The sequence below is a fragment of the Perca fluviatilis genome, chromosome 1, assembly GCF_010015445.1.
Source record: "Perca fluviatilis chromosome 1, GENO_Pfluv_1.0, whole genome shotgun sequence".
In the NCBI taxonomy this organism is placed as follows: Eukaryota; Metazoa; Chordata; class Actinopteri; order Perciformes; family Percidae; genus Perca; species Perca fluviatilis.
The window spans coordinates 48,363,711-48,377,420 of NC_053112.1; the positions used below are offsets into that span (position 1 = coordinate 48,363,711).

General features: G+C 40.5%; 1 long non-coding RNA gene across 1 annotated transcript; it reads left to right on the plus strand.

Moving 5' to 3' along the window:
- The first annotated feature begins 9,780 nt into the window (after positions 1-9,780).
- LOC120544367 lies at positions 9,781-13,443 on the plus strand. The gene is made up of 3 exons (XR_005636493.1): positions 9,781-10,178; positions 11,738-11,896; positions 13,106-13,443. It is a non-coding gene; the product is annotated as an uncharacterized LOC120544367 (long non-coding RNA).
- The last annotated feature ends 267 nt before the right edge of the window (positions 13,444-13,710 follow it).

Below are 13,710 nucleotides of genomic sequence, written 5' to 3' on the forward strand. Positions count from 1 at the left end.
CTCGTTTCTTCTCTCTTTTTCTCTCTCCATCCCTCCTTCTCCTTTCCTCTGTCCTCTCTCCCATCCCCCCCCTCTCTCTCTCTGTCTTCCTCTCTTTCTCTCATCTCGCTCTCTCTTTCTCCATCCGCCGCGCCTTCTCCTTCTCCCCTCTATCTCTCTGTTTCCTCTTTTCTTTCTCTCTCTCTCCTGTTTCTTTCTCTTTTTCTCTCTCTGTCCTCTCTCCATCCCTCCTTCTCCCTCCCTCTCTCGTTCTCTCTCCATCCCTCCTTCTCCCTCCATCTCTCTCTGCCTCTCTCTCTCTCTTTCTCTCTCTCTCTCCTTCTCTCTCATCGCCTTCCTCCCTCCCTCTCCTGTCTCTTTCTCTTTTTTTCTTCTCTCTCTCTTCTTCCTCCATCCCTCCTCCCTCCCTCTCTTGCTTTCTTTAACTTATTGAGACCAGTTTCCACTTTTTCAGCTATTCTTCAGCTTCAGCTAAGAGACTTCACAATGTTCTACATATTTTGTCTTTTTCAGCTTTTTAAAACCAACAGTTTCGACCAACTTTGGACTTTTAGCGATTTCCACTTTTTCAGCTATTCTCTCTCCTTCAACTTCTTCTTACAGATTTCCAGCTATTCAACCAGTTAGCTTTTAGCAGTTCAGCTATTCAGCATTCCCACGCATTTTCACGGGAAATGCATTTTCTGGATTTTTATTTCCCTCTTCCGTACGTTTTTGGCTCTCTGTAACTTCTGCATACTTTCACCTATTTAAACCATTCAACTTTTCAAATGTTCCGAAGCTCTTTCAGCTAATGATGGGACTTCTTCAACTTTTTTCTTACTATTTATACTTTTTTTAAAGTTTTAAGCTTTTTAACACTTTTTTTTAACATTAAAGTCAATGAGAGCAGGGTTCAACTCCTTAAAATCTTCTTCTGCTTCAAAATGTATCTCCTCCTACATTCTTCCACCTACATACATTGATTCAAACTTTAAACTGTTCACAAAACATTCAGCTATCTAGGGTCTACTTTTCAGGTTGATATATTTTACAGTTTTGTGAAAAATCTGTTTAAGTTTAGTGATTATTTCATGAAATTTTATCCGATTAAACAGGGGGGTTGTATGTGCGTTTGCTAGAGTGGATGACATCACAACTAGAGGGGTGAAGCTTGAAAAAATTATCTTAGTTCCTTGTCTGTAAACTGCTCTCACGCCCACAATATCTACTTGTCATACACAATTTATACATCAAAACGTAGGTATTTTTGTCTAGTTTCAGAAAATCTGCTCAGTCATACGATACGTCTCACACTTTTTGGCTCAGCGAGCTTCCAAATGACAAGATGTCCATAGTGCCGGGCCGCACCCTTTTGCGCGGCCTTCGTGCGGGGGGGCGGGTTGGTTGGGGGCGGTTCTCCTCTGTCAGCTTGTGGGTTTTCCCGGCGAAACACTAGACGAAGACCACTTTTTGGAAACGCTGATATGTCTTTTCCGTTTTCCTTTTTTTCCGCCGTCCGGCCTTGTGAGCCGGGACCGTCTTTGCTGTGCAGTTTCGTTTTGCCGCCGAGGCTTTGTTTGAGAGCTCTCGGGACTCTGAAGCGCAGCACAGCACAGCTGAGCAAGATTCAGCAGGTGTTGCTCTCCGTCGCCCGTTTCGCCGCGTGGCTTCACTGATCAAACACTTCCTTCCCCTCCCTTCCGCCTGGATATTTTCTTTACCACCCAACAAAAAACACAGCGCACCCCTTTTTTCTGTTTGTACCTTTTTTTATTTTTATTTTTTTTTTTTTACCAATGCCTTTTGCTGCGGAGGATCTTTCTTTTTGCTATGGTCGTTTTTTTTTGCTTTTTGGTTTTTTTTTTTCGCTGGGTGTTTTGTTTGGGTGGTTGCAGGACAGTACAGCGGTGCAATCCAGCAGTGTTGCTCATTGCGCTGGTGGGGGTCTTCACCAGGTCCTGCGCCCTTTTTTGCTTCCCTTTTGCGTTTCCTTTTGCCCCTCCCCTCCTTTTATTTACTACAGGCGCGTTTGTAATCGCTGATATACCACATTTTCACTTTTATCCATTTTTTTCCGTCCGTTCCACTTCTCTCCTCTTTCTCTTTCTTTGCCCTCTTCCCCCCCCCTCTCCTTTTTTTCCGGCCTGTTCCCTTTCACACACCCTCCATTCCATCTTTAACTCCTTCCTTCTCTCTCTCTCTTTCTCTCTCTCTCTCAATCTCTCTCTGATCCTGGGCTGGGTTCTCTCTCTTCCTCTCTCTCTCTCTCTCTCTCCTCTTCCTTTCTCCTCTCCTCCCTCTCTCTTTCTCTCTCCCTCTTTTCCTCTCTCCCTCCCTCCTCTCTCTCTGTTTCTCTCTTCTTCTCTCTCTCTCCTCCCCCCCTCCCCCCCCCCCCCCCCTGTCTCTTTTCTCTCTTTTTCTCTCTCTCCTTCTCTCTCCATCCCCTCCTTCTCCCTCCCTCTCTCTTCGTCTCTTTCTCTTTCTTTCTCTCTCTCTCCTTCTCTCTCCCATCCCCCCTTCTCCCTCCCTCTCTCTCTCCCTGTCCTCTTTCTCTTCTTCTTTCTCCTCTCTCTCCATTCTCTTCCTCTCTCCCTCCCTCTTCTCCTTCTCTCTCATCCCTCCTTCTCCCTCCATCTCTCTCTGCCTCTCTCTTTTTCTTCTCTCTCTCCTTCTCTCTCATCCCCGCCCTCCTCCCTCCCTCTCTCCTGTCTCTTTCTCTTTTTCTCTCTCTCTTCTTCTTTCTCCTCCATCCTCCTCCCTCCCTCTCTTGCTTTCATACTTAATTGAGACCAGTTTCCACTTTTTCAACTATTCTTCAGCTTCAGCTAAAGACTTCACGATGTTCTACATATTTTGTCATTTTCAGCTTTTAAAGGAATACTTTTAACTTGATTTATTCTTTTCAACTATTCTCACTATTTCAGCTTCTTCTTACAGATTTCAGCTATTCATCCAGTTAGCTTTAGCAGTTCAGCTATTCAGCATTCCCACGCGCATTTTCCATGCGGAAATGCATTTTCTAGTTCCCTCTTCCGTGCGTTTTTTGGCTCTCTGTAGCTTCTGCATACTTTCACCTATTTAAACCATTCAACTTTTCAAATGTTCACCTCTTTCAGCTAATGATTGGGACTTCTTCAACTTTCTTTCTACTATTTATGCATTTTTTAAAATATTCAGCTTTTTAACACTTTTTTTAACATTAAAGTCAATGAGAGCAAGCTTCAAATCCTTCAAATCCTCTTCTGCTTCAAACTGTATCTCCTCCTACGTTCTTTCACCTACAGACACAAACAAACTTTAAAATGTTCACAAAATATTCCGCTATCCGGGGTCTACTTTTCAGTTTGATATCTTTAACAGTTTTTTGTAAAAAGCTGTTTTAAGTTTTAGTGATCATTTCAGGAAATTTTATCGATTAAACAGGGTGTGTTTTCGCTGCTTAGAGTGGATGATGTCATGTAGCTAGAGGGTGAAGCTTGAAAAATTATCTTTGTCCCCTCAATAGAGTTGTTCTCACGCCCACAATATCTACTTGTCATACACAATTTATACATCAAAACGTAGGTATTTTTGTTGTTTGAGAGGTTTTGTTAAGTTTTGCAATGTTGGGCGGGGTCTCATACTTTTGGCTCAGCGAACTTCCAAATGACAAGATATCCATTTCTTTCTTCATTGGCTCCAATGTTAAAACTTCGTGGATATTTCCCAGCGAAACACTAAACGAACCACTTTTGCGTTCTGATATGTGACCACATTTTTATGTTTATCCATATAAAATTTTATACCGATAACGTTCACAAAGGCCTTGTGGTGCTCAGGATCACGTCATTTGACTGATAGCAGTTATCGTATTTTCCACCTCGTGAGGCTTTGTTTGAGAGCTCGCTCTCAGGGACTCTGAATAGCTGAAGCACAGCACAGCTGACAGATTCAGCAGGTGTTGCTCATCAACTTGATTACAGACATCAAATCATGTTTATAAACATATCCACTGGCCATTGGTTACCATGACAACACTTTCACAGACACACACCCAGATACTACAGGCTACAGGACTCCCTCCATCTCTCTCTTTCTCTTTTTTTTTTTTTCTCTCTTTTTTTTTTTTTTTTCTCTTTTTTTTTTTTTTTTTTTTTTTTTTTTTTTTTTTTTTTTTTTTTCTCTCTCCATCCCTCCTCCTCCCTCCTCTCTCTCTGTCCTCTCTCCATCCCTCCTCCTCCCTCCTCTCTCTCTGTCCTCTCTCCATCCCTCCTTCTCCTTCCCTCTCTCTGTCTCTCTCTCTCTCTTTTTCTCTCTCTCCTTCTCTCTCCATCCCGCCTTCTCCCTCCCTCTCTATCTCTCTGTTTCTCTTTTATTTCTCTCTCTCTCTCTCTCCCTGTTTCTCTCTATTTTCTCTCTCTCTGTCCTCTCTCCATCCCTCCTTCTCCCTCCCTCTCTCTCTGTCTCTCTCTCTCTTTTTCTCTCTCTCTCCTTCTCTCTCATCCCGCTTTCTCCCTCCCTCTCTCCCTGTCTCTTTCTCTTTTTCTCTCTCTCTCCTTCTCTCTCTCCATTACTCCTTCTCCCTCCCTCTCTCTCTGTCCTCTCTCCATCCCTCCTTCTCCCTCCCTCTCTCTCTGTCTCTCTCTTTCTCTTTTTCTCTCTCTCTCCTTCTCTCTCCATCCCGCCTTCTCCCTCCCTCTCTCCCTGTCTCTTTCTCTTTTTCTCCCTCTCTCTCCTTCTCTCTCATCCCGCCTTCTCCCTCCCTCTCTCCCTGTCTCTTTCTCTTTTTCTCTCTCTCTTCTTCTCTCTCCATCCCTCCTCCCTCCCTCTCTTACTTTCTTTAACTTACTGAACCAATTTCCACTTTTTCAACTATTCTTCAGCTTCAGCTAAAGACTTCACAATGTTCTACATATTTTGTCATTTTTCAGCTTTTAAAGCCAACTTTTTAACGATTTCCACTTTTTCAACTATTCTCACTATTTCAACTTCTTCTTACAGATTTCAGCTATTCAACCAGTTAGCTTTAGCAGTTCAGCTATTCAGCATTCCCACGCATTTTCCGCAGGAAATGCATTTTCTAGTTCCCAATCTTACAGAGACGGAGAGTGTAGGTATATGTAAGGAGATAGACACAGGTTAATTATTGCTAACTAAAATGCTAGTTAACATCAGTAATTACACCTAAACAGCTAATGTAAGTTGAAACTGCCTGCGAGCTTCTCCTGTACTATACGGTAATTCCTCTACTGTGCGACAGTAAGTCTCGTGGTTATGACACAATCGTTAGCCTATTTTTATAAAAGCGTCTGCTACGGAGCCATAACGTGAGATACAAGGTAATGGAGCCTTTTATACATTGTCGTGTTTCTTTAGAAATAAACAATGGACAAATAGAGTCTTTAAACGCTTCAGATGTAAAGTTATTCCAACCCAGTCTCACATCAGTTCGTGATGGCATTACGAAATTAAATCTATTAGAACGTGATACCCTCACGTTATTTTGAAGATTTACGTGTTGGGGTCACGTTTTTTATACTAATGTATTTCAATGAGAAGCATCTTACATAATCACAGCACGAAACTTTCTGCCAGTCGGGCTACAGCAGAGAAGCTGGATACAGCTTTGATATTATTGGTATTTTTAACCCAATAATCGCTGTTTTAATCAACATTTATTCACCAGATCTTATCACGGTTTATATGTATTTCTTTTAATGTTATTATTTCGGTCTATTTCGGCCAGGGAAGCTGGATTGCTTTGTTGTTTATTGATATTTTTAAAACTATAACGCTAGATCTTTCAACATGTATTTAGCTGTTATCATGGTATGCATTTCTTTATTTTAATAATATTATTTCGGTCTTATTACCGGTGAAATATTACAGTAAATAAGACAGAACAGTAGGCTACGATATGAGCGAGCTGGGCGCATTCAAAGCCGATGTCCCAAGATGCAATGCGGGCATTCATTCACAGAATCAGACAGCGATCAGCGGAAGGGATCACGTAGAGCGTTGTTATCTTATATATATGTCAATGGTTGTTATAGCGAATACAACAACGACGGGGAGATCAGGACCCCGACGCCAATCTTCTTCTAGCGGATTTATTGATAGCTCTCCTCCAGAGGGAACAGAACTGCGTCCATGGCAACGCTCTGCTATGCATGGCAACGGTGTGTTATACTTAGCAACGGTCTGTTATCAAGAAAATAACAGACCGCATTGTACATTAGAATATAAGCAAGCCATGTAATAAATATATATAATCAGTAGTTTTGTCACCAGTAACAACACGTTGCTCAGTTTTGTTCCAGTAAGTTATGCATCGTAATAACGTTTAAAAAAATCAGCTGAAGTCTCCGGAAGTGACGTCGTAATTACCGCTCGGCGGATAGAAAAGATACAAATACATAATATTCGTAATATTGATGTTTTTGTCTAACGTTGTATTTGAGGAGTTAAACAATAAAGATAGCATCAATAATAAAATACAGTTTCATGTATTTGTCCCATGTACTGTTTGCCCGGCCAGCTGGCGGCATCAATCTGAAACAGAATGAAGCCCACTCACGGCAGACAGCAGAAACAGGAGCCCAACACGTCCTCCCACCCACCCCGGAAGAACTACAAGTGCTCAAGCTTTGTAACAGATTCTGGGCCGCGTCTATAGTGGGAGTTGTGGTTTTTAAATATATTGGTATATTTCTCATAAGTAGAAGTTGGTAGTGTAGAATTATGGATACACCCTGGGGGTTTTTGGGATGGGGAACACACTGGTGTCATCCGATTTTAAAAATAGAATCATTAAATAGGTGAAAATAGCTTATTACCATATTTGACAGTGCTTACAGTGGATAAACTTTGGTGACCATATCTACATGATAGCTGAGGTCCAGAGCTTTCTATAACAGCTGGTTTTATGTGTGTAGCACCTTCTGTTGCTAAATGACAAGCCTTCAAACATGGACTGGGTTCAAAGTTCAGAGGTCAATATTTCAAAGCAGGAGTAATGTATGCTCTCCAGACTGACATACTGTATGTTACTCTCCAGGTTGAGACCTTTCTTATGATGTGTTTGCTATAGTCCTACGACAAGGTTTTCATTTTCACATATCACAGGGACCATTTTGCAAGCTATAGGCCTACTTTATTATCCCCAGAGGGATATTTGCCTTGAGTTCAAATGCTTCACAAATAACGCTTGACATATTGTTTTATCATACAGATGACATACTTACGATAAAAAAATAAACAAAGTGATATGTAGTCAGATTGAAGCACATCACACAGCCACATTCTATTGCTCATCTTTCACAAACAGTGAGCAACACAACCCTATATGCATCATATCATGAAGCTATTCCCTGCAGCCTCAAGCAACATTATTTAAAGTTTTAATTGAGGTAGGTCCAAATTAGGGCTATAGTTTAGAATTATTTAGTTTACATTAGGGTACCCATTTCTTCCGACAGAGGATAAGAGCTACTTGGCATGTAGAATAAATATTGATCAGACCATATTCTCTGTGCTCCCCTTACAAGTAAGCTTTAAATGAGATGTTTTTAGATATTGCTGACATATTAAAATGCTCTGTAATGCAGCCTTGTATAACATAAACCCTCTGATTCACTGTGAGTGTCTGCTCTAAATGATAAGACACACTTTCAACACGGGCCTTCCAGCCAAAGGTTTTATACACACCAAGGTGCTATAGGAGCAGAGCCGATTGATTGGTTCATCATTTATGACCTCATATACCCTCTGACCCATGTCACGACCAACTCCACGAGCAACTATAATCTGTCCAAGCCACGCTCGCGTCTAAAGTCAAGAGGAGACCGTGCCTTCGCTGTTGTTGGTCCTAGGCTGTGAAATAGCCTCCCTGTCTCCTTGAGATCGCTGTCCTCTTTATATGAGTTTAAACTCAAACTAAAGTTTTATCTCTTGGAGCGTGCATTTCTCTAAATTCTTATTTTTATTTATGTCCCCTTTGATGTAAATTTACAGCTAAAATCTCACAGTATCTTACTGTTTTAATGTTATACAGGATCATACTGTAAGTGGCAATGCATTCTGGGAGAAAATAATGATATTACAGCACCATCACCAGAATGTTGCAGATTACAGGGATTTACTGTTAATCGCAGTGCATCTCGCAGTGCATCTCGGGAATTACACTTTGAATTTGAACATATTTATTTTTCTGACCAGTCTATTTTAAGACATGCAGCACATTTCACTGTTGCTACTCTTTCCAAATTATGCTTTAAGGGAAAAAGGTGTGATTAGCAGCTAATAATTAGTGAGAAAATAACAGGTATCTTACGAAAAGTGAATATGTGTATGGGTGTGAGAAATTTTTCACGGTATGCTCGCGTTAACACACAGTCTCTGAACAACATCAGCCAGAGGCGGAAGCATTTCCAGCAGGGTGGGGTGCTCTGGATGGGGTGCGCGACCAACTCTCCCTCTGCCTCCCACCCCACCCCCATGAAGTAGGCTACATACTGCTATGTACTGCACAGCGAACTATATAGGCACTAAATCACATGCCAATCACTACTGGTCAAAGATTCCTTTGCAGCGGCCGGGTTTAAATCCGACCTTGCGGCCCTTTCCTGGCGTGTCATTCCTCTTCTCTCTCTCTCCCGTTCCTGTCTATCCACTGTCACTATCGAATAAAAAATAATAAAAGATGAATGACTAGTCCAGCTGAGCAGGGCGTCAAGTATGCCTTTCCAGTTTAATAAACCAAGTACTGCCATCTGACTCACACATCACAAGACAGTGTTACAATTAATTAAATCATACCAAAGCGTTGTATGGCTCAAGACTATGGCGATATAGTATTCACTATAAATCACCCAAGCAGAAAGCACAATAGTAATTCTGAAACGTGATTGACTGAAGATACAACAATACCATCACACAACACAGCTGAGCGCGGGTTGCAAAATAACAGTCACTTAGTCAGCTGCAACTTCACAAACTGCAAAGCCAACATATAGGCTACCGCACCGACAACTTAGTCTCACACAGGCCTATAGCAGCATCACAAAATTATTATGCAATACGTCTGATATGCATGGCATTTCAATAAACTAAACAAAATATGTACATTATCTGGTCACACGGTCACAACAGATTATATTAACCTACTCAATTTACAGATAGCATAATAGCTCTTACCTTTAGAAGTTCTAATTTCTTGTCTTTTTCTTTGCAAAGTCGCAGATCAAATCCTCTAAGTCCAGCTCTAGCAGCTCGCTAAACCCTACTACAGATGCGCTGCTGTGTGTTGGTAACTTTACAGGCAACGCAATAAATGTCTCCGGTGGACAGTGAATATAGAATCCACTGCGGGTACCGCGTTTCACCGTGGTGAAGGTGTCGGGTCTGTGCCTCGTTAGTGAGAGAGCGGGTCTTTCTGCCGCCAGCCTCGTCCCCCCTCCGAGATGCTGGATATTTAGCCGCCGATTCTGAAAGGCTAATATCCCTCGGAGTATAACTTCCTCCCGGACGGTCTCTGTAATCGGTCCCCGTAGTGCAGGGTCTTCAGAGATGATGGTACCTGAGGTGCTATTACCTTGTTCTGTAATGCTGATGACCGGCCTCATCTCTGTCTTTTTCCACAACAACTTCGCTAAAGTTAACGTTAGCTACCGTTAGCTGTGGCTGAGTGTAGCTGGTAGAAGGCAGCGATTCTTCCAAGCTAACATTAGCTAGCTCCTCGACATCCTCCTCTTCGTCATCCCAGCTCTTTTTAAAAAGCTATTTATTCGCGGGACATTTTTTATAGCAGCCGCATCTTTCTCTCCCTTTTCCACACTTTCACTCGCTGATACAACCCAATCTGACCGGGGATCAGTTACTAATTAATTCCACTCTTTCAATCTCAACTCGTTCTTAGAAAACTGATCTTGATTCAGTGCGATGTAAACAACCTGCTCTATGCCCACCCACCTTTATCTTTAGCCAATCTACACAGTGCATGCGGCCTTCTCCCAATCATTACATTAAACAACTTTTACTTTATTCTGATTGGATAATTATCACCATAATGATTAATGCCCATTGTGTAATACGGGCTTGATCGCAGTTTGACAACAAGGGGTGCTGCCACCAACAAGGGGTGCTGCCGCACCCCCAGCACCCCTACTTCCCGCGCCTATGGCAGCTGCATCAAGAGGACGCGATTTTTCAACATTCATGTAAGTTTCAAAATCTTTTTATTTGCATGCCTTGAAATGTTATTAAGGATAGTTTTATCTATTTATTTGTTGTCAGATATGGCAGCAGATCACTCAGTAACATTAACGTTAAGCTAGCTAGCTAGCTAGTAAAGTTAAGCATCAGTTAATGTTGGCTAACGTTAGCTGACAGGTCACGGTCACTAACGTTACCACTAGCTAACACAATTAGTTATCGTTAGAAGATTTAATCAAGGAGCCTAACGTTAGACTGTACAGACATTTTGGAGCGTGATCTTTAAAAATAAAACAAAAAAATCCTCAACCCTGCTGAATCTCATATTTGCTCTTTTTTTCTTCTTAAACTAAAGTTACTGTAACCTTACAGACTTTTTTGTGTTCTCATATTTACTCCTAAAACTATAACTTTAGCTAGCTAGATAACGGACTTTTTGTGCAAAAGAAGAGAACGTTATAATATTGACGTGTCTCTATCTATTTTCGGACGGTTTCATTGTCAATTTTGTGGCTTCATCTTTGTAATTTTTTTTATACTTTAGGCGGACTTTTTTTTGCTAATGAACATTGTTTAGTCATATTTGCTTAGTTTTACTTCTAAAACTAGCTATAACTTTAGATTACAGACTTTTTTTGTGCAAACGAAGATATAATATTGACGTGTTATCTATTCTCAAACGGTTTTATTGTCAATTTTGTGGCTTCATATTTGTAATTTTTTTCAAAAACACATTTAGCGGACTTTTTGTTAACGAACATTTGAAACTGTTCTATTGTAAACTCAGTGGCTTCATATTTGCTCCTTTTCCCATCTAAAACTAACTTTAGTTAACAGGCATTTTTCTTCTTTTTTGTATTTGTTGGATAAAGCCACAATGCCTAATATTTTGTTTTATATTTCTAGTCACCAAAGTTTAATTCTACCATAGCCATACGCAGGGTTACATTGGGCCGGGATCCGGGGCTCAGCGCCGGCACATACCATCTAAATATGTCACATACAATTTGATGAAAGTGATGCTTTTGACAACATGATATTGCTGCCCAGAACTGCAGACAATTCACCACTCGCGGGTCAACTACATAACGCCAACGTTCTTCGTTGGTAGGATTAACAGATAAAATGCCTTCTCCTTTTTTCTCAGCTGTTGCTACTGTCATATGCTGCACTGTCTCTTCATGTGGCACAATATGTTTGGCACATTGTATGGGTCACTTCTTATATCATAACAAGGTAATACAGTGTGTAATCATTAGTGATGACTGATTAACAGTAATGTAAATGCTAAATGCCCTAATACCTGTTGATACTACAACAATGCAGAGTATAGTATAGGCTCTTAACATTACAGTTTTGCACATATCATGTAAGAATCAATTTCTCGACAACCCCGGACCCCCTTAGGAGAGCACCCTCACATAACAAATCGCATTTAACCCCTGGCCATACATATGAAGACATACAATCAAATTGTGTGGATATAAATAAATTCAGATCAAATTAATTTGAACAGTGAAATCATATTGTTGCCATTTCTACTAACTATTCATATTTTTTTCAGGTCCAGCTTTGCTCAGCGGTGGTTTGTGAGCGTGGAGGGCTAGGTTGTCAGTGAGGGAGTGTCCTTTGTGCTGGGGCTTGCTGTTCTAATGTCAACTTTCTACAACTTTAACCTGCAATACCAGGACTATGCTGCATGGTCGTTGGAGTTCATTCAGAGGTAGGAGATTTCCCACACATATTACACACCTGGATTGACTTTTTATTGATTAAGTTCTCCGAGATTAGAATTTCAGTAGCTAAAGCTGCTGATGTACTACAAGCATATACATTTACTAAAATGTAAAAAAATAATAAAAATACTTAGGGGTTTGACGTCATTTCGCGACACCAAATCTGGATCGGGTGAAACCAGACCAAAACCATAGGTCTGCTTGTGCACAGCTCATTTGGTGTACAATGTGCAGCACACAATAGGCTGTAAGTACCTATCGTCACCCGTCACGCTGTAGCAGCAGCTCTGTACTAGAGATGCAACCGATTGACCGGCTGGTGACCCGCGAATTGGGCGATGTATATGCGTGATCGGCCGGTCGCGGTGTGAAGCGCGTGTCCGCTCTATTCTCCGACATGCACTCTCACTCTCTTTGTTATTTATATATTATTGTATAGCCATTACCTGTTTTCCCTGCTAATAAATCACATATTTTTAGTTGAATATTGGATGTGAAAAGAAGGAAATGGTTCTAACATTTACTAACTTTAGATGTGTGTGGATTACCCACACCAGGAGTAATTATATAGTTCTATTTTATAGTGATCCATTATCTGTTCAAAACATGTTCTATAAAAGAAAAGATAGAAAATAAATATTTGCGTGTGCTTTAAAGTGGTTAGAATTAGTTTTTATCGGAATCGCCTAAAATTGGTATCGGCAGATCAAACTCAATGAAAAATCGGAATCGGCCTAGAAAGTTGTAATCGGTGCATCTCTAGTAACTACCTACCATTAAGCAGCATTGTTACATTTTGTGACATTTCAAAATAATAGAATGTTTTTTCTCATTCAAGTTTTCTAAAATAATACTGTAAAAACACAGCTCTAATGTTCATGAAATATTCTCCACAAATGCAGGAGGAAAAAAGTCTACTTAATAATTGTATTAGGCTTTAAAATATGTTTTCCAGAAATGACATACTTATGGAGATTTCTTAATTATTGGTAACTGTATTTATTTCCTTTGGAATGTGTACTTATACATTGGTATAAATATTATACTGTTTTTAAACCTGTTTAGTAGCTGAATACTACTTGTATAAGAAAAACACAAATTAAGCTGTAGCTCCTTTAACACTGAAAGACTATATGTTCTCCAAAATTAACCGTTTCTTCACTAACCTATAGCATTTGTGTTACATTGTCATTTAGAATCTGCATGGGGATTAATCCTGAGAGAGGATCAAAGGCATACAGTGGACAGGCACCCAGCAGAAAAACTGGAAAGATGGTCCAGAAGAAACCATCAACAGTGAACCTGCATGTCTGCACCCTAATCAGGAAGCTCAACGACTTCAAGTGGGACTTTGTTTGATCTTCTCTCATAGCATTGTATTGTTTAGGTGCAGATACCATTTGTCAATTATCAATGAACAATATATGCCGATAAATACTGATCGATTTTGTGTTGTTTAGTTTAGTTATTGCAGCTGATAGAGCTGTATTATTGTATTGGCCAGTTTCCCTGTTTGCAGTGTATTGGGATCGTGACCGGCTATATAATGGTGTGTGACTCCATGGAGCTCAACAGGGACTTCAACTTTTTTTTACGGTGGTTCCAGAAGTGTTTCATTGACATTTCCAAAAATTGCTCATATATAGGTTTAACCCTGGAACTGAGCCAACCAGCTACAAGATGAGTTACTAGTTTTGGTGATTATGAAACATTTGATTCAGCACTAAAAACATTTTGAAAACAAGTTACAATACTGTGTGTAGAAACTATCATAGATGTTCAATGGTAGAGGCGCTCTAGC